The 22,062-nt window shown below is 43.5% G+C and overlaps 1 protein-coding gene across 2 annotated transcripts in view; it reads left to right on the top strand.

The window, feature by feature from the left end:
* EXD3 (exonuclease 3'-5' domain containing 3) overlaps positions 1-22,062 on the top strand; it is a 2,419,489-nt gene that overhangs the window by 1,342,653 nt on the left and 1,054,774 nt on the right. The window lies entirely within an intron of this gene.

The following is a 22,062-nucleotide window of genomic DNA, read 5'->3' as shown; positions in this document are numbered from 1 at the left end:
TGCTTTCCCACGAACTCCTTAATTGTACTAGATGCTATGCTCCCCTTACTTTCTCCATGCTGTACTTCCTTGGGAGCCTTGGGAGTTTTTCCTTTTCCCTTTCCCCTCCGGTGAGTAAGACTCTCCTGGGTAACCTGTTGATTATCCCCATTCAATTCTGCCTTCTTTGTATTTCCTAATGTACTTTTATTTTTCCGCGGCGCCATTTACTCCCTCTGTGTTTCTCTCAACACTTCAGACTCCGATTTCTTAAAGTATTAAATTAAAATAACTGATATTTCACTTACCTCTGTTGTGCCTACTTCTTGTGCTTGCGCTCTTGCCCGTGCCCTTTTCAGTTTTTCTTTTGTAGAGTTATTGCTTCTCCACTCGAGTCTTTACTTATTTAGGTTTTTAATTGAGGCTAAATAGTCACTCCACTGACTCATCCAAGCGAGCTTCTACTTCCATACCCCTCCCCCTCTACCTTCCCATAGTTCAAATGGTCTCAGGCAGAGGCAGAGGCGTGGGAGCTTTTGCTTGATTCTTTAATTTTTTAAAACAAAGTTCTGCCTGCCCATGTCTGTGGATTTCCAAGCCACTAGCAAGCCTCAATGAATCCTCAGCGAGACAGCTGTATGACTGGGTGACTGGTGTAACTGGTGGGGGACTGGTAGGAGGTTTTCTGGCACCGTTCCTGTAGTTAATCACACTCCAGTGAGTAACCGGGCTCCACGCTCCTCTTTACCTCGGTGCCGATTTTCGTCCCCCGCTCGTCACCCTCTGCTCGTTACTTACATGTGATAATGTCCCACGGGTCGTAGGTCCCTTACTCACCCCGCCAGGATTGCCGCCCCTCCGGAGCTCTCCCTTCCAGGAACCGCGGTCGGAGACAACCACTAAAGCGTCCATGACAACGGGAAACCCGCCCCTCTCTCTGTCACAGGTCCCAATCCGGAGAGACAACGGACCGGAAGTTCTTCCCCCTGACCCCGGAAGTCCCGCCTCTTCACCGATGTCAGATACAGAAAAGACGGAAGTGGAGGTTCAGGAGTCGTCGGAGTATCGTGGCAGGAGATTTCGACTGGAGCGGCGGAAGTGGAGGACGGGAGCGGAGAAACCGAAGAGTGGTCCGAAGACTGGTGGTGTCCCCCGGAGGTGGCTGAAGAGCGGCCGTAACTCGACGGAGAGTTACGGTGGAGCGCGTGAGTACCAGCTACCTTCTTTATAGCACGCTAGGTGCTCTATGTAAATACTCCAACCCCTGTATAATTACTCCCTCTATCCTAGGCACGTCATAAGTAGGAACCCAGCACCGTATAAATATTGTATAGCACCTCGCACTGTATAAAGACTTCCCCTACACGAACCCCTTTTCGAACACCCTCTGTACTTTGCCTTTCCTTGTCCTACCCACCCTTCCCTCACGGTTCTTTCTCTTTTCCACACCCTGGTGAAGGTTACGGTACATGACCTCCAGCCCCAGTGGGACTAACGGCTCCTTCTCCTTGTTTCTCTTGTTGCCCTCCGAGGTTACACCCTGAACACAGAAGACATCTGCACCCAAGACCGGACCCTACCGAACCCCCACAACACCCAGAGACAGACGACGACTACACCACTTTGGAGCCCTGTATTTTGTTTCCCCTGTTTCTCTACGAACTACCTTGTGTGCAATAAAAGACCAATATTGCCCACTATATCCAGCCTCCTTGCCTGCTTTTCCAGTCCGCCGACCGCCCACGATCACATTACATCAGCCAAATGTGTTCACGTTCCGCGGTCCAGGTGAGGTGAGGTCCATTCCCCTACCATTAGGGAATTCATATTTCCAAATTGACATGGAGGGTTAATGTCGTTGGTTGTTACAGGTCGTACCGTATTCAACCTTATTTGATCACTTTTCTCTGGTGATGGTGGTGTTTCCTTTGTTTTCACTACTAGGAGTGCAACTACTGAAAGAACATAGGCCCTGACGAATGCCGAGGGATTTAATACCCATTAGGCAGAAACATGTTGGCCCTTTACTAGACAGATATTTGTTGACTCTCTCTTGCACTGTTCTGGTTTTTTAATTAGGAGGCGTGTCTTGTCTGTAGAATAAAGTTATCAGTAGGTGGACACTCCATCCTATTTTAAAGTCACAATATTTTCTGTTGCACTGTTGTTTAATTTACTATCAAAGATCAGCTCTCACAGACGGTTGGTTCATGTAGGTTGACCAAATCCTTAACCAGCAACCATTGGTGCGGTGTTTGATGTCCCAATGATCAGGGGACTAGCCTGACATGCACCAGGGTTTGGCCAAATGATAGGACTGATCATTGAGTCAATTTGATGGGAACCCTTTGCTAATTGATTTGTCAACCATTTTCTAATAACCTAAGCTGTGTTGGTTTTTCTTATCCATCTAGTGTTCACTATTCTATCGCAATACGCTGTCTTTATGTGATACATACCCTCCGAGATCCTGGTGACTCGGCTTGATAGCACAGCCTCAAAATTAAGCTGTTAGACCACCTGTGTTTTTCTGTGTTATACAATAAGTACAGAGTACTCAGTACAGTTCTAGGTGAAATCCGGCATAGATTCACCTTCTAAGAGTGGGGAAAGCGGAGATCCCATCCCATAGAAATCTACGTCCTTTTATAGGACTTTATAGGACTTTAGACAAAGGCAGTCATACATCCTGCATGAGTACACTTTTCTCAGGATATGCACCAATAGGGAACACACAATTGAAATATATATTTTTACAGAATTCATTTGGAGACTCATAGTAAAATTACATGGAATATACAGCCAATCTCACAGTTAATTCAACAGTTTAATGGTTGCATTTTATGTTCATAGGCAGGGACAGTTGAAGCATCTTTGGTCCCTAGCAAAGAGGTCCTTGGGAACAGTTTTCAGTTTGTTTCTCATTCTTTTTTCTGTGAACAGTGCAAAAAAATAGTTTCCTCTTTGAAAATACAAAGACTCCTCTCCCTCTTCACATAGACTCATAAAGTAACGCAGTAAAGTGAAAATGCTACTTAGGTGCCAGATAGAAGGTCATCCTGAGTTTTTGAGCCAGGGCATTAATTATTAATTGTCATGTTAACATCCTATGTCCAGTAAAATGGACAATATCCGAGAACTAAAGAACTAGCTAAAAGTACAAGGGATGTTGGAAAGAAAGATGTGTTGAGGAAGAGAGAAGAAAAGATGCAGAGAGAAGAGTAGAGCATAGTGTATAACACACACAGCTGGCTTGCACCTCTGCCTCAAATTACCAGATCCCGTAAATGTAGTAATACAGTCCATGTGTGAACAACCCAACCACATCAAGCATTTTTTTATTGTGTCTATCCCCATTTCAGCTTTCAGCGTTCAATATTATCTTTACTGAATGGATTCTCACTCCACCAGAGCTAATATACAAAGAAAACTTTTAATGTATTCCGTTTGTGCATCAGTCCTGGAGTACTGGAACATGTATTCACAAATAGTTGCCTTGTACTTGAGGAGTAATGACCGGCTTCCTCTCATTTAGTTTGTTAACTTCTACATGGTGTAAATTTCCCACACTTTGTCAAGCCACTGTGTTCTCCCTGGATGGATAGGGAACTTAAAAAATTGGGCAGATATGGCCTAATCTGCTGCACGATTTAAATATATTAATTTGGCAAACTTCATGATTCCCAGTTACATTATCAGAATACTGAACACTAATGGTATTCTCTCCTGGTGTAGGGTAGAATTAGCTACATTTGTATCCACCCATTAGCTTTCTTTCAATGCTTCAGAGTTTCCCTACAGCACATCCACATTTGATGACTGATTCCCCCTTTCAATACCTCCTCTAGGACAAGATGCAGTCAATTCTTCAGTTGTTTTTGAAATGCTGCAGGGATCGTAATTCCACATGTGAACAATCTCCACAGCCATACTATTTTCATACGTGGATAATCCACCATGAATTGTTGTTTAACAAAGTCTATACTGTATGTCATCTGCAAGGGTCCTGCCACTCTATCTCATTCTACCCTAATCTTAAGTGGGGGATCAGGACTCCTCACAATAATACATCTGCAGAGCCCAGGTATTAAAACCTTCAGTTCTAAATATTCACAAATTCCCCAAATAAAATCGGAGCTCTCCAAGATTTGCACTCCGCTTTTCTTTTTTAAGTTTAAAAGCTTTATTGAAAGAAGTACATATGCATCAGTAAACCAGTAATGCAGAAAATCAATATATAACAAGTAATATAATGATAGCAGAACTGGAATACAAAAAATAGAAGAGAAAGCTATTTAGATATTTTGGGAAGGATAATAAGGGGGAAGGGAAGAGAGAAAAGGGGGGTAAATGCAGACTAATGAGCATAGAACATAAGGCAAATAGTAAATGTAACATCAAGTAATGAAAGAGGCAATCTCAAACAGTGTAATATAACAAGTAAAAAAGAGTAAATTATAGAGATCAAAAGAACAGAGGATATATTCAAGAAGGTTTAAAATTTGCAACATTCGATCGGGAATTGAATGTTGACGCCAAACTGTCTAAATAAACAGCCAAAGGTAACCAGAATAAATCCCTATTTAATTTGGGTGTGCAAGAAGTGGCAAAAGCTATGTCAAGACGGTGAAAGTGGCATATGGTGTTCCACCGATGTTGGGTAGAGAGATCTTTGAGTGATTTCCAGTGAAGTGTAATATGTTGGAAAGCTAGAGCAATCATAAGATCAAAAAGACCTTTAGTGTGAGGGGAAAGATCTAAAGATTCAGACATGCTCCCAACAAAAAGAAGAGGAATAGAATAAGGAATAGAAATATCAAATATAAGAGAAATATAGGACCAAACTTTTCCCCAGAATTTGGAAACTAGAGGACAAAGAAAAAGAAGGTGTTTGAGGTCAGCATCAGAGGAGCCACAAGACCAGCAATTAGTATTACTGGATAGAGAATAACGAGCCAAAGAGAGAGGGGTAAGATAGAATCTATGATAGAGAAAAAAACAGAGATTGAGTGAGAGAAGCAGAGCGCAAAATTTTAACAAAAGCGAGACCAAATTTGGTCCCAGACAGGAATAGTCCATTCACATCCCAGATCGGATTCCCATAAGAGTTCCAATTTGGTCTTAGCACGTTCTAGATTAGGAGTCGAAAAATATTTATAGATAAGAGAAGCCTTGGGGAGCAAAAGAAGAATATGAAGAAGAGAAGATGGAGGAACAGGGGGAGAGAGAGATGGAAGAGAGTAAAAAGTGTCTAATATTATCGACATAAAAAAAATAAAATTCAGACAAAAAGGAGCGAGGACATTGAAATGTAGATTGAAATTGGGGAAAGGAAGAGGGAGACGTACCATCAAATATATGCTTCCGTGGTTTGCGAACTGGGTTCGATGGTTCCGAACCCGTTCAATAAAGATCGTCGGAAATGGACGATTTTGGTGTCAGCAGACCGCAAATGGCGAGTGTAGCGTGTCTGAGTGTTTTCGTATGAATCGATATAGGAGAACACTCCGTATTTAAGGATTTAGTTTGAACCTCCGGGTTCCATTTTGTATACGGCAGCCATTTTGTGTGGTTGCCCTAACATAGGCCCGATGACTGTGGCCGAACGAGTCCTTGAGACACGTACGCCTTAGCTGGCTCCTGGGTGACCTGGCCGAACTGACTCCTTGCCCGAGGCTGACCACGCTGAGCCAGCTCCTTGTTCTGAGGAAATATAATTTTTTATGGTCAGAAATGTTCCCTAACGTTTACCCCACCGTCTCCATGTACGAGCTTAAAGTGCATGTAACTTCCCTTCTGTGCCAGCTATGAAGACGCAAATACATTTGCGTCCAACGTTAACATGTCCTCTTTCAGATCCACCATGAATGGGTCGGATATTCCGTTCCTAAGTGTGCCTTGCCAACGTCTTTGCATGGTGCACTCTTCACGTTTTCCCTGGCTCAGGCGAGTTAGGCCCTGATTTCTGTCATCGAGTCTTTTCCTGCCTTCTGTCTCTGGATACTGCAGCCTGGACCCGCATCTGTATCCCTGACCTTTGTCTTACTCCCTGCGCGACTAGCGGTGCCAGGCTCGGCCTGCTTCCCTGCCAAGACTGTATTTTGCCTTCAAGTCATCTGCTCCGCTCCTCGAAAATACATTCCTGTCTAGTAGTTTAGGAAAACATCCTTCCCAGCTGCAGAACAAAGGGCCCGGCCTCACTGTCTCCATGCAAGTAATTCATAGCTCCTGTTACCATGGTAGGCCCATGCCCCCCTTGTTTTACACGTAGACACGTAGACACATATGCACGCACTAGCAGCCAGTATAGAATAGCCTCTGCCCGAGAGACCTTTTCCTTCCAGATAATACAGTTCTCCAAACACCCGATATTAGATATGATTTGGGATTAGGTTGTTCTGACACCCCAGACTTCTGTCTCCTCATGTAAGGCTAAATGTCAAGTCCCCTTCACCCTCCAGTTCCACGTCAATTACACGTCATGCTGCTGCGCGCGCATCCCTGCCATGTATTTCTGCTGACACTGCAGGATTCTCCTATGGATCCACCCACCTGTTACACCTCCATAATGACGTTTCTAGTACACGCCCTTATGCACGCCTTCTGTTACGCCTTTTCCATTACGTATGTGTATTCTTATCTCTTCTCTCAGCTGTTACGCCTTCTGCATCTATCATGAATGTAATGCATTGACTATATATATGATATTCTGTCAATAAAGTATTGTCTGTCCCTTCCTGAACCTTCGTGGTGATGGAATGCGATTTGCCTGGTTCTAACCAATTCCTTTTTAAGGAATAAAACCCCTTTTAAAAACTCAAATGCCCCGGATTCTGCCTCTTATTTTTGACTGAGTTATTCTTATTGAACTTTACCGCATAAATTAAGTATAGGTAATTTAAATTTACCACATAATTGGCGCCCGAATAGGGACCCCTCCCCCACCTTACGCGCCGGCGGTGCGTTGCAGGCCCGGTCCCCTGCCACAGCCGGACGGACAACTACGCGTACCCGCAGGATTTCCTGTATCTCCCTCAGGCCAACGGAGGGGACTGAGGCTGCGATCGACACCCAGACGAGGCGGTGAGGAGTGCGGAGGATCCCGACCAGAGCCTAGCTGAGAGAGCAAAGTCCGAGGTATTCAGAGGCCCACCAGGTTCCGAAGTACCTACGTCACGAGTCGAGTCGAGTCCAGTCCAGTCCAGTGTCGAGTTTCCGAGGCCTCCTGTTCCGTGCTTCCCGGTGAGTACCGTTGCTGGGGACGCATCTAGAGGAGCGCATTAATTTGTGCCGGTCAAGACGGGTTTGGGTACACAGACCCGGTATGCACTGTTTTTAGCGGTGTATCTGTACTGTTTAGCAGTATATCCGGTCTGCACTGTTTTAGCGGTGTATCTGTACTGTTTAGCAGTATATCGAGTATGCAGGTAGTTAGTTTTCTCCTAATTGTTATTGTTCGTTTTACATTGTGGTAATGTGTTTTCAAATGTCGTGGTAGGAGTGATTGTTCGATCTTCATTACTGTGTTTATTGTATTAACTGTGTTCAAAGTTCGCGTGAGTATCAAGTAGCAGGGTTTAAGATGCCGCTGTTCTCCAAATTAAGACAGATAAAAACTAGAAAAGGGATACTCGAGGAAGCTGTTCCTATTCCACCTAGGGACACTCCAGGGTACTTTATGTACCATAAACATGGCCTAGATGCCGTATTATATCTCGATTTGTGGGTGGATTACACCAAAGATTTAGCAGAAAATCAGAGATGGCCCGCTGCTGGGACATGGGATGCTGATTGCATCATGAGAGTAGAAGAAGCATTATGGAAAAAGAAAGCCAGACAGTCACAGAAGGATGCCATTGAATTATGGCGTAAAGAATCGCATAGACGCACAGAGAAAGCACTCAGAAAGGCAGAAAAGAGTAGAGAGGATTCAGACAAAACCCGAGAGAACGTATTAGTGGAGGAAGATATACGAGTTAAAGCAGAACAAGTAGACAGACAACGAAATACTCTTATGAATGGTATGTATCCTCTTCTGACCGAGGGTTTACCTAAGGCCACCCAGGAAGTACCAAAAGACCTGCCACCTCCATTACTCCCAACTAAATTACATCACAAGACCGCAAAGGACATATTCCTTTCTTCCTATCTAGACGATGTAGCCCCCGAATATGTTAATATTCCGCCACCACACACACCACCTGCTGACGGCACCCCACCCCGAGATAATCTGCACCCACTTCCACAACAACGAACTCCTCCGCCCGGTCTACATCCTGCGCCCGTTCCTCCAGCCCCAGTCCTTCCTGCACCTATTCTCCCTGGCATGAATCCACTAAATCCCTTTTTACCTGGCACCTCAGGAGGTGCGGCAGGAGGTTTCCAGACACCGCCACCAACACATCGAACAACTTATAGGGATTTAGCACAACAACGTACACCTCAAACAGCGAGTTACGACATGTTTAAAGAACCTCTTACAGACTGTAGATATGATCCAGTACCCGGTAAAGACGACAGAATGATGCTATCATCACTACGTCTACGACGAGTTGCAAACTATTTAATGTTACTGCCAGGAATGATTTAACATCTACACAGAATATATCTCTTTGTCCAAACGGGGCAAGGTCTGGAAAGTATTGGCAAGGCTATGGCACACCAGAAAGTTGACACTCAAAAAATGATATTACGTTTCTTCATAAACTGCCTGATAAGGGACCGAGATAGGCCTGGTGTAGACCCGGAAGAAATGAAAGCACTTAACAAATGGGGCCAGAATATAGCAGATGGAATGCATGATAAACAAAGTTGTATAGAAAATATGTATCGACGGATCCGAAAAACAGTAGAGCAAATACACGAAAGAAGACAGCCAGAAAGGGAAATAGATACGGACAAGAATGATTCCTCGGAGGAGGAACAACCAGAAACAGCAACAGGAACAGTGCAGTTACCAGCTAGAGAAATGATAGCATATGTAGGTAAGGGAAGATACTTTAATAATAGTATGCGTCCAGTACGTCCAGAAAGTAAGAGAGTTTTTCAAGCAGCCATGTCAAATCCAAAAACACCTGAACACCTATTTCAGGCTACCGATAAAATACTTCAAGAACGAATGGGGTACCATGTACTCGATTCCATGGATGAACAAGAATTAGCCAGGTCAGCCGTACAATGGGCTGACAGTCCTGATAAATATAGTGATGACGCGTTAGCGCAAACGTTTTTGAATCTTTCCCCAGGTGAACAGCGTCTAGCCGGTATGTACATGATACAGCACCTCCTTATATTGTATAAAAGCCAACACTCTGATCCTGGTCCCCTACCTGATATATTAATAGAACTACTCATGAATAAATGGAGAGGCCTAGGTACCGATTTAATTAAAGTAATTCTAGAACATCGGCATAGATATAGTGCCTTCCTATGTCCACAGTTTGATCCAGCTCCACCCATAGAAAGAAAAACGTACTACATAGACAGACAGAATCCCTTACGAGAAGTGCACCCAGTCAGGAATGATGATAATACTTTTAGACGCATGTTTGTATACACACCCATAACTAAAATAGAACTATTGGAAATGAAGAAATTAGTGCCCAGCCATGACAAAGATCCGGCAGGTTTCCACCGTGAAATAAAAGACATGTTACTCATGGGTGATTATACCTATCCCGATATCATGAAAATATTGAAAGTATTATTGCCTGCCGGTATTTACGAGAAACTCAAAGAAAAAGAATGGGAAGTGGGAGAGCAAAAGATTGAGTGGGCTGCATTAGAAAACGAAGAAAACACTCGAACTCCAGGCCTAGGGCTTGGGGACAAAACTAAAGCATTACCAGGATTGTTAGTACAAGTATTGCCACGTTTATTGGCAACGAAAAAGGAAGACTGGGATGCAATCTCAGCCTGCAAACAGAAACCCGATGAAGACACTAGTGATTTTTATTCCCGATTTGAGAAATGTTTTGGTATTAATAGTGGCCTGAAAGCAAGTAGCGAGTCATATCCACATCTTTTTGTATCCAAATTAGTCGAGAATTCCCTGCCCCAGGTTAAAAACTGAGTTTTGAAAGTCGAAAGCACCTGGCAAGCTAATACCCCTTCACAAATGTTACAAATGTTACAGTACCACCAGAATAGAATTAGAGAAGAACATGAACACGAACAAAGACGTATGAAAGACACGAAAATGAAAATGCTAGTTGCTCAGTCAGTTCCAGCTGACGGTCAGAAAAAGGGTACGACACAGTCCAATAATTCAACGGTTCCTGTTAAAGGGACATGCAACTATTGTAAACAGCCAGGTCATTATATAAACGATTGTGCAGTTCTGAAACACAATATCTCTACAGGTAAAACCAAAGAGAGACCACGTCCACCTAGACAAGACCAGGTCCAACAACAAGTACCACAGAATATCCAGCCTATGCAAGCCTCACAACAGACAGTACAGACCGTAGCAGTGCCACAGTCACAGCCCATCACCGCAACACAAAACACGACACAACAGATGTACCAGTATGCACAAAATGATTATCCTGATTATCAGCGATACACATGAAATAGCCTAGAGAGGGAGGTTGGCTTGCCTCTTATTGAGGTTCCTGTAGATCAAGAGGGTCCTTATGTACATATTCAAGTATTAGGGAAAGACAGAAAGTTTTTGATTGATACAGGGGCAAGCAGGACAACTATCAGTCACGATGAAGTTCCAGGGGCACCCCTCTTAGGCTCACAGAATGTTTCCCTTGGATTTTCAGGAAAGCCTATTGTTAACGAAGTATCGCAACCCCTTCCTCTTGCAGTTGGTCCATTGACACGTACTACAGACTTACTACTTACGAAATCATGCCCAGAAAACTTGTTAGGTATAAAGACACTGAAAGCTCTAGGAGCTGTGATTTGCTGTTCTCCGGAAGGAGTGAGATTGTTCCTACGTTACTTTAAGGGTCACTATGTGTTGAGAGATATTGATTCCAGATTACAGAATGTCCCTGCACATTTATGGGCACAAGGCCCCACTGATGTAGGTTGTATGCACATCACACCATATCGAGTTACACTCAAGCCAGGAGTGGTATTACCACGAATTCGACAATACAAGTTACCCCCAGATGCTGTAGTGGCTTTACTGCAAATCATTGACGAGCTCATTGCACAAGGAGTGGTTGTGGAAACCGACTCCAATGTATGTAATTCCCCTATCATTCCAATTCTTAAACGCACCGATCCCAATGCACCTCCAGTTTATCGATTAGTTATTGATTTGCGCGAATTGAATAAATGCATTGTACCACAGTATCCCGTGGTTCCAGATATCTCATCTCTATTGACAGCCATTGATTCCGAAGCAGCGTTCTTTACTGTAATTGATCTGAAGAACGCTTTCTTTAGTGTCCCAATCGATCCGGAAAGCCAATATTTGTTCGGATTCTGTTTAAATGGACGAAGCTTCAAATTTGCACGCGCACCTCAAGGATTCACAGAAAGCCCCAGCATCTATAGCCAAGCACTGAAAAGACAACTTGACAGTATTCATATGCCTGATAACACTGCTCTGCTTCAGTATGTCGATGATCTGCTGATCACCGCCCGAAGCGAACCTGAATGTGAGCGAGCATCACTGACGGTTTTACATTTTCTGGCCGACAAGGGGCACAAGGTGTCCCCTTCAAAGCTTCAATTCTGTGTTCAGCAAGTTGTTTACCTTGGGCACTTGCTGTCCAAAAGGGGGAGACAGCTCACACCTGACCGCATCCAGTTAATTGTAAATATGTCACGACCCAAGACACAAAAGGAGGTGCGGGCCTTCATAGGCCTCACTTCCTACTGCAGGCAATGGATTCCCCAATACGCATTTCTAGCAAAGCCACTTATACAGTTGACAACCCAGGAGGCAGCGTCTTCGACTGTCCTCCCTTGGACTCAGGAACATACACAAGCTTTTGAAGACTTAAAGAAAGCCTTATGCCAAGCACCTGTTTTAGCAACACCATGTTATAGCAAGCCTTTTACACTTTTTGTTACAGAACGTGAAGGTACTGCATTGTCAGTACTCACTCAGGAACAAGCAGGTTCACACAAACCGTGTGCTTACTTTTCTAGCACATTAGATCCAGTAGCCCAGGCTTTGCCTGCGTGCTTGAAATCAGTAGCAGCAACAGCTCTAGCAATCAGACAAAGTGATTCCATAGTGTTAGGACATCAATTAACAGTGCAAGTTCCACACTCCGTTGAAGTTCTTTTAAACCGAACACAGACCCAGCACTTGACTATAGCACGACTGACAGGTTATGAATTGACATTGTTTCAGCCACATATAGAAATCAGACGCTGTAACACATTGAATCCTGCTACACTTTTGCCATTAAGTGGAACAGACCCATTGGCACATGATTGTATTGAAGTCATTACTATTACAACGAAACCTAGACAAGACTTGACAGACACTCCATTGCCCGATCCAGACCTGACACTTTATGTGGATGGTTCATGCATGAGAACAAGTACAGGAGAGTTAGTGGCCGCTTATGCAGTCACGACAGAAACTGAAGTCATAGAAACCAATTGTATTGACACCCTGTCAGCTCAAGCAGCAGAGCTCATCGCTCTGACTCAAGCCTGTATTCAAGCCAAAAATAAGAGAGTTAACATATACACAGATTCACGTTATGCATTCGGAGTTGTACACGACTTCGGAGTCCTTTGGCGAGAGAGAGGTTATTTGACTTCTCACGGTGCCAACATTCAACACGGACCCCTCATTCAAGCTCTGTTAGATGCAATACATCTGCCTACAGCTATATCCATCATGAAGTGCAAGGCACATACAAAAGTTACCGATATCATTTCCCAGGGTAACGACCTGGCAGACCGAACAGCCAAGCATACAGCTCAGAATCAGATTCATGCAACTGACTTGACAAAGACCATAGTTCCGACATCGACACATTGCATGACAGTTAGGGATCCCGCCCTTGATGTAATTGACATACAGACACATGCTACACCAGATGAAATCAAGAAATGGACTGAACTAGGAGGGATCCAAACAGATCAGGGATGGATGACGAAGGGAAAATCTATATGGTTTCTCCCCGACTCTATGGTTCAAGTTATCATTAACACAGTACATAGTCCTGCACATCTAGGAGAAAAAGCCATGTTAGACAGTATTCAAAACATTTGGTTCAATAAACATTTACGAGCAGCAGCCAAACAGAAAGTGCGTACTTGCATGATTTGTTGTCAGTTCAACCCAGGTAAAAGCATTCCCGTAGAGCAAGGTGGATTTCATCCTCCCGATCACCCTTTTGAAGTCCTCCAGATGGATTATATCCAGATGGAACGTTGTCGAGGATTCAAATATGTCCTCGTAGTCGTATGTGCACTCTCCCGATGGACAGAAGCATATCCAGTCCCTGATTACACTGCTCCGACCACTGCCAAGCAGCTGGTTCGTGAATTTTTCCCCAGGTATGGTTTGCCCCGTATCGTATACTCAGATAACGGTCAGCCATTCTCATCCGAGCTTGTAAAACAAGTTACACTCCTGTTAGGCTATCAGTGGAAATTCCACTGTGTCCGCAATCCCGAGGCAGCAGGTCTCGTGGAGCGTCATAATCAGACTTTGAAAATTCGACTTGCCAAAATCTGTAGAGAGAAAGGAGTTGACTGGATAGTAGCTTTGCCAGTCGCACTCTTTTACATAAGAATGGTCCCACACTCCAGAACAGGGCTATCCCCGTATGAGGTGGTCTTCGGTAGGCCACCGAATATGTGGGGGACGCCTTTGCCTCGAAAAATTACCGATGTTGATTGTATTATGCTGACCGATTACCTTGCCTCCTTGATGTCTGCACTACAATCTTGTCGTTCACAGGTAGCTGCAGCCTTTCCCGACAACACCGAGGTGAAGCCCCATGAAGTGGTTCCAGGCGATTATGTGTTTATCAGAAATTTCGACAGACGGAGTCCGCTGGAGCCCCGTTGGCAGACGCCGAAATTAGTACTCTTAACAACAAGGACAGCAGTGAAAGTCGAGGGCCGCAAGGGCTGGCTTCACTCGAGTCACATAAAAAAATTTCATGGACTGCCTTCAGATCTGAACTCTCAGCCCTGCCCTCCTCCACAGACTGACTCAAAACTCCCCCTGGTCGAGAAAACTGCTTCCCAAGAATATAAACAGAAACTAAGGTCTAGCAAGTCAGACCGTTAAATTGTTTAAGTCCTCCCCTAGGTGAATCGGTTAAATTAGTCTCTGACATGTATCATGACATATAATAGAGAGAGAGATAGACAGAAACAGCTCAAGAAACGTGAATATCGTAAATCACTTCGTAGTCACTGCATAGTGACACTATTGATTATGTTTTTTCTAAGTCTTTTGATTATTGCTGCAAGTATACTGTTGCACATATACTAACCTATTTTCAAGCGTGCACATTCTGCTTTCAATGCCACTGCTGAACACTCTTTTAGTGAATTACCCCCGCATGAATTGTCTTACCGACTTGCGCTGCGCAACAACACCTTCATTAGTATGTTACATCACTCTCATCAGACCAGCAACGCTACAAATTGTTGGATATGTGTCCGACTCCCTCCCTATCAGAAATACAAGGGAGTTCTGCCCCTTTTCCCGTACCCGTTTACACACAATGGTTCCTGTGGTGCATGGTTTAGATTAATGAACTCTCTAGATTCCAATTCCGTAGTTTACCAGGGCAACTGGGTATGGGGAAACCTGAACACAGTTCTGCATAAAGTATGTTACCCTGACAAGGAGGGTCTACCAAAAAGGACAGGGACTGATCTAGAAAATGAAGTATATGGATTAGGTAACTTTACACTTAATCTCATGATTCTGAATGTTGAATCCGAATCCGAGCCAGTCTTGCCTGCTATGTCAGTATTACCAGTCAAAGGTGAATTATGTGTTAGAAAGAATGGTCCAGTACACCTGGGTCATAGTAAATGTACTACTGTGATCGAATTCAGTGATAAGGGCAAATCTGCGTTTAAGGCTTCACGTCATTCCTATTTCATTTGTGGTCATACCGCATATATACGCTTACCTCTAGATTGGGATGGGACCTGTTACATTGCATTCCTTCTGCCACCTGTTTTCCTAGCTTCTCCTGATTATCATAGGAATACCCATCTAGTACACAATAGACCCCAGAGAGATCTCCCGATTGTCGACTATACTGAAACGGCATGGGAGCAATACACAGATTTCAATAAAGGTTTCTTTCCCTACTTAGGTGCTGTCTTTAATAGTAAACTGATACGCAAGTTAACCAGAACACTTGAAGCAGTAGTGAATGAGACTACTTCTGCCCTAGGCAACTTAACGTAGGAGCAGTCTGCAATGCGGATTGTTGTTCTTCAAAATCGTCTTGTCCTTGACGTCATCCTGGCCGATAGGGGCGGAGCCTGTAGAGTCATCGGATCTAGCTGCTGTGTTTTCATTCCAGAAAACGCGCCATCAGTATATAGAGCCATCACTCGTCTTCACAAGATTGCAAGTTTGTTACACCAGAATCCAGGCACCTGGACTTGGTCCGGTTGGTTCTGGACCACGTTGTCAACCTGGGGATGGAAGGTCCTATCCTTCCTAGGTATTGCCCTTCTCATAGTATTCAGTTGCTGCTTATGTCTACAATGTGGGCCAGCGATTTGCGGCTTGTGCGCCACATCATGTATTCCTCATTCAAGTTCTCATTCAAAACGACATAAGAAGAAAGAAGAGCAAATGATACTACGTGAACAGATTGATAGATTTATGAGTATCGATATATCATGAAGGGTCCGTAAGGGAACAAGGAGGGAATGAGGAAATATAAATTTTTATGGTCAGAAATGTTCCCTAACGTGTACCCCACCGTCTCCATGTACGAGCTTAAAGTGCATGTAACTTCCCTTCTGTGCCAGCTATGAAGACGCAAATACATTTGCGTCCAACGTTAACATGTCCTCTTTCAGATCCACCATGAATGGGTCGGATATTCCGTTCCTAAGTGTGCCTTGCCAACGTCTTTACATGGTGCACTCTTCACGTTTTCCCTGGCTCAGGCGAGTTAGGCCCTGATTTCTGTCATCGAGTCTTTTCCTGCCTTCTGTCTCTGGATACTGCAGCCTGGACCCGCATCTGTATCCCTGACCTTTGTCTTACTCCCTGCGCGGCTAGCGGTGCCAGGCTCGGCCTGCTTCCCTGCCAAGACTGTATTTTGCCTTCAAGTCATCTGCTCCGCTCCTCGAAAATACATTCCTGTCTAGTAGTTTAGGAAAACATCCTTCCCAGCTGCAGAACAAAGGGCCCGGCCTCACTGTCTCCATGCAAGTAATTCATAGCTCCTGTTACCATGGTAGGCCCATGCCCCCCTTGTTTTACACGTAGACACGTAGACACATATGCACGCACTAGCAGCCAGTATAGAATAGCCTCTGCCCGAGAGACCTTTTCCTTCCAGATAATACAGTTCTCCAAACACCCGATATTAGATATGATTTGGGATTAGGTTGTTCTGACACCCCAGACTTCTGTCTCCTCATGTAAGGCTAAATGTCAAGTCCCCTTCACCCTCCAGTTCCACGTCAATTACACGTCATGCTGCTGCGCGCGCATCCCTGCCATGTATTTCTGCTGACACTGCAGGATTCTCCTATGGATCCACCCACCTGTTACACCTCCATAATGACGTTTCTAGTACACGCCCTTATGCACGCCTTCTGTTACGCCTTTTCCATTACGTATGTGTATTCTTATCTCTTCTCTCAGCTGTTACGCCTTCTGCATCTATCATAAATGTAATGCATTGACTATATATATGATATTCTGTCAATAAAGTATTGTCTGTCCCTTCCTGAACCTTCGTGGTGATGGAATGCGATTTGCCTGGTTCGAACCAATTCCTTTTTAAGGAATAAAACCCCTTTTAAAAACTCAAATGCCCCGGATTCTGCCTCTTATTTTTGACTGAGTTATTCTTATTGAACTTTACCGCATAAATTAAGTATAGGTAATTTAAATTTACCACAGTTCAGCAGCTGATCTAATAAAGATCAAAGAGCAGGACGTGCCCGAGTTTATAGTACACTGCTCCCACCTTTCTATCTCCTTTCTAATCTGTTTCTGCCTTTCCTTTACGACATAATCATTGATTTGGGTTGAAGGTTTTATGATGGGTTTATCCGGCCTGATCGAACAGGAAACTGGGAATGTGCGTGGTCATTTCTGGTGGGCTGGACAACGGAAAATGGGATTGTCTGAGATTGTCGTCATACGCTACTTTTGAAATGTTGCACTGTCATTGGTCAGTTTGTATGCACCGAATGTAAATTTGGAATGTTGCCTGAGGCTCGATTTTTGGCATAAAAGACCATGCTCCGCTTATTGAATTTGTGCAGTCTCTGACGAACCACCCGTGTGTGCTTCGTAGATCTCTGTTCCTGGTTGCAGCCAATAAACTTTGGTCTTTGACGTCATCAAGAAGTATCCCGTGTCTCTGTTTGCCAAGACAGGGGAACTCGAAGGTATCAGGCGTTCTCCCTGATGCCACTGGGTTCTAAAACCCGGTCCTTCACTAAATGTATACCTTTCCGATGCCATGTCATCCAAAAAATAACCCTATTATTTACAGTGGTAAGAGAATTAAACCAAATAGATGATTCTAAAAATGTTTCTCTGGACATAGGTTTTGGGAACAGAATCGGCTTCAGTAAAAAACACGTGTGTCTAAACAAGGGAGAAGAAGTATAAGAAGATTTTGCAGAAAAGGTAAGTACTTCCTTAAAAGAGAAGGGCAACAAAAAATCATGCTCGATGGAAAGCCAAAGGGGAGTGAAAGGGAGAGTTCAGAGCTAAGCCATCTGGAGGCTTGACGAAGGGTAAACAATTTATGATAAAGACGGAAATCAGGGAAATTAACACCTCCATTAGATTTTGCTTTATGTAGTGCGGATAAGGATATCCTAGCTCTTCTCCCCCTCCAAAAGAATTTGGATAAACTGGAATCAAACTTTTTAAAGTAGCAAATAGGGATATGAACAGGAATCATAGAAAGAGCATAAATTAAAAGAGGAGTAATCATCATCTTGATTGAATCCAGACGGCCCAAACAAGAAAGAAAAAGAGGATTCCAAGAAGAAAATAATTTTTCAACCAGAGTGAGAGAATCATAGACATATTTAATTTACAGTAGAAGCAATGGAATTAGAAAACCACATACCCAAATATTTGATTTTAGATCCACTCCAAGCGAAACCGGTAGATGAGAACGAATGTGGAAAGCAAGTGCTAGTAAGAGCTAGTATTTCCGTTTTATCCGAGTTAATTATATATACAGAGACAAGGGAAAAAAGTGATTTCATGTAGTAGTGGGGGAATAGAGGTATCCGGATCAGAAATAAAAAGCAAAATATTGTCTGCATAAGCGGAAAGTTTTAATTGATGACCACCATAAGAAAAAACTGAGAAAGAGGTATTATTACGAATGGAAGAGAGGAAGGGTTCAAGAGCAAGAACAAAAAGTAAAGGGGAAAGAGGACAACCTTGGCGAACCCCATGTCGGAGAGTAAAATAAGGAGAGGTAAAATCATTAATGAGCACTGACGCCCTAGGGCCTGAATATAATAAGGAGATACGCGAGATTATTTTAGGACCAAAGCCATACCATTTGAGAGCCGCAAATAAAAAAGACCAATCTACTCTATCAAACGCCTTTTCGGCATTGATAGAAATAGCCGCTAGAGAAGTGGAAAGGGAGGGAACTCGGTTTAGAACATTAAGAAAGAGACGAGAGTTATCTAAAGTCAGTCTGCCTCTAACAAAACCACATTGCTGTTTACCAACCAAGTGTGGCATAGGAGGGTCTAAACGTAGTGCAAGAGTTTTGGCGAAAAGTTTATAGTCTACATTATTCAAAGAGATCGGACGAGAATTCTTCCAGTACATGTGTTCTCGTCCTTCCTTGGGGATAAGGCAAATGATAGCTTCCTGAAAGGTGCTTTCCATTTTCCCAGAAAGATAAAAAGGAATGGAAAAGATTTAAAAGCTTAGGGAGTAATAGTGAGGTGAAATGCAAATAAAACTCAACAGAGAAACCATCAGGTCCGGGAGTCTTCCCTTTCTTTAAACGTTTTAGAACAGAAGATAATTTGGATAAAGCTAAGTCTGTCTCAAGATCTGATAAGTTAAGATGAGAAGTAGATGGTGGCGGTATATTATCTAAATAAGATTGAACAAGGGAATTAGAGGGAGGAGGCTCTGGGGTATAAAGATCCATATAAAACAACTTGAATATGTCAAGGACATCTTGATCCTTGTGCAACAAGGAGCCATCTGGAGAGTAAATAGATTCAATCAGATTCCGCTCCTTCCTCACTTTTAAGTAGTTCGCCAAAAGTTTCCCAACTTAATTTCTGCCTCCATAATAACGAGCGCTACTACGTAAGAGGATTGAAGAAGCATTGTCAGAAGAAGTTTTGTTAAATGCGAATTTAGCACGTATCAAGGTTGGAAGCACAGAGTCCTTTGATGACGTATAAAACTCATGCTCTAGAGATTTAATATGAGCCAGAGTAGCTTTATGTTGTTGGATAAAGCGTTTTTTCTTTTTCGAGACATAATCTATAATAAAACCTCTTGCAGTGGCCTTAAAGGAGTCCCAAATAATATAGGGAGAAGAAGATGTATTGCCGTTTAGGTCAAAGAATCCATTGATAAACGTTATAAAGGAGGAAGAAAAAGTATGATCAAGAAGAAGAGAATTATTAAAACTCCAACGGGAGGACCTGGGATGTGGTGGAAGCAATTCAAGGTCAGTTATACGTGGAGCATGATCAGAAGTAACAATAGGTTCCAGAGAGGAGGAAAGGAGATTTTGAGACAGGATTGAGAAAGAATAATATAGTCTAAACGAGAGAGAGAATTATGAGGAGGAGAAAAGAATGAAAAGTCCAGAGAATCAGGGTGAGAGAGTCTCCAGGAATCTACAAGATGAGTTTGGGATATGGTGTCAAGAAACTGTTTGTGTCTTGTGAGGGGTAAAACGAACTTGGGATTGGCGATCAACAAAGGGGTCAACAATTTGATTGATCACCTCCTAGAAGAAAATAATCATCTTTGAATTGAATACATTTCTGCGTAATTAAGGGCCAGAAAGAAGGGTCAGGATGTGTAGGTCCTTTTACATTAAAAAATCTTAAGGAAATATTATTTATTAACAACTGAGTCAATAACCAACACCCCTCAGAATCAGTCTCTTGTGAAACAATCTTACATTTTAACTTTTTATGTATCAAAATCACAACACCATTTGTTTTTTATTCAAAGAAGGGGAGCCTAGAACTGAGCCCACCCAACTACGTTTTAACTTTAATGCCTCAGACTCTGGAAGATGGGTCTCTTGTAAAAGGACCAAATCAGGATTATAAGAGGCAAGGTGAGATCTGCCTTTTGATGGGGTTAATAAAACCTTTTACGTTCCACGAAATAACTCTAAATTTAAAGCATCAAGAAAACATTATAAAACATACTTGTGAGATGGAAACATGAATAGATAAGAATAGGTAGAACACAGAACCAGAAAGTTCCAATAGAGAGCCAAAAAGTAGCAGAAGCATAAGGAAGGCAAGGAAAAAAGGAGAGAGAAAGGGGAAAAGGAGGAAGGGAGAGAGAATAGAAAAAAAAGAAGACAGTACATGTCAAACAACGATTTAGTTTAGTTTAGTTTAAAGGGGTTTATAAAGCGCCTGGTGACGCCTCCCGGCGTGTCCCCGCGCTGTGGAGAGAGCATGTTATGAGGAGAGAGAGGAGTACCATTATGAAGTAAATAAAAAGGTTTTCAGCTTCTTTCTGAAAGAGGCCTCATTGGTCTCTAGCCTAGTGTCCGTAGGAAGGAGATTCCAGTGCTTGGCTGCTAGTGAGCGGAAGGACCTGCCTCCCATTCTGGCTTTTTTGGGGCGAGAAGTTCTGAGCAGGCCCATTCCTTTAGATCTAAGGGATCTGTTAGGTTCATACAGGGATGCCAGATCCGACATATAAGCCGGCGCTCTTTGGTGGATTATCCTATGGCACCATAGTAGAGCTTTGAAAACAATCCTCTTGCTAATAGGTAGCCAATGGAGGGAAGCCAGAGAGGGTCTCGAGGGGGCTCTACGGGGCAGCCTTAACACCAGGCGTGCTGCAGAATTTTGTAGAACCTGTAGTCTCTTGATGTTTTTAGCAGATGTGCCCAGGAGCAGCACATTCCCGTAATCAATACGGGATGTGATTAGTGCCTGCGTCATGGTGCGTCTAGAGTTCAGAGGCAACAAGTCAAGGGTGCGATTGAGTGTTTTCATTACTCCAAAACATTTAGCTACTGTTTTCTTGATGTGGCTATCAAAAGACAACTTGTTGTCTACCCAGACACCTAGATTTTTTGCTTCCCAGTTGGGAGTGGGCAAAGGACCCAAACAATTGGGCCACCATTCTTTTGTCCATTTTGTCTCATTGCCTCCGATTATAAGAACCTCCGTTTTAGTGCCATTTAGTTTTAGACAGTGCTCTGTCATCCAAGTGGCAAGCTTACTCATGCAAGCATTGAAGTTGTCTGCTTCCAGAGAAGGGGCTTGTGACAGTGATATTAGAAGTTGCGTGTCGTCGGCGTAAGAGACAAGCTCTACGCCGAACGATTGCACCACTTCTGCCAGGGGAGCCATGTACAAATTGAACAGGGTGGGACTCAGGGCAGAGCCCTGAGGCACCCCCTGTTCAAGCATCACACTGTCTGAGAGAAAAGTCCCTCTTTGGACTTGAAAGCTCCTGTTAATCAGAAAGGCTTTCAGCCATCCCAGTGCCTTATTGATGACTCCCGCTCTGTTTAGACACTGTAGCAGGATGGAATGCGCTACAGTGTCAAACGCGGCACTGAGATCCAGCATGATGAGAGCCATGGTCTTACCCTCATCCGCTCCTTCTCTTAGGGATTCAGTAGCCCTCAGGAGAGCTGTCTCTGTGGAAAAATTAGATCTGTACCCCGATTGAGATTTATGAAAAACATTATGGGCTTCTAGATGTCCCATGAG

Source organism: Lissotriton vulgaris, chromosome 5 (assembly GCF_964263255.1).
Source record: "Lissotriton vulgaris chromosome 5, aLisVul1.2, whole genome shotgun sequence".
NCBI lineage: Eukaryota > Metazoa > Chordata > Amphibia > Caudata > Salamandridae > Lissotriton > Lissotriton vulgaris.
The sequence above is the reverse complement of the archived record's forward strand: the minus strand, read 5'-3'. Positions and strand labels throughout refer to the sequence as shown.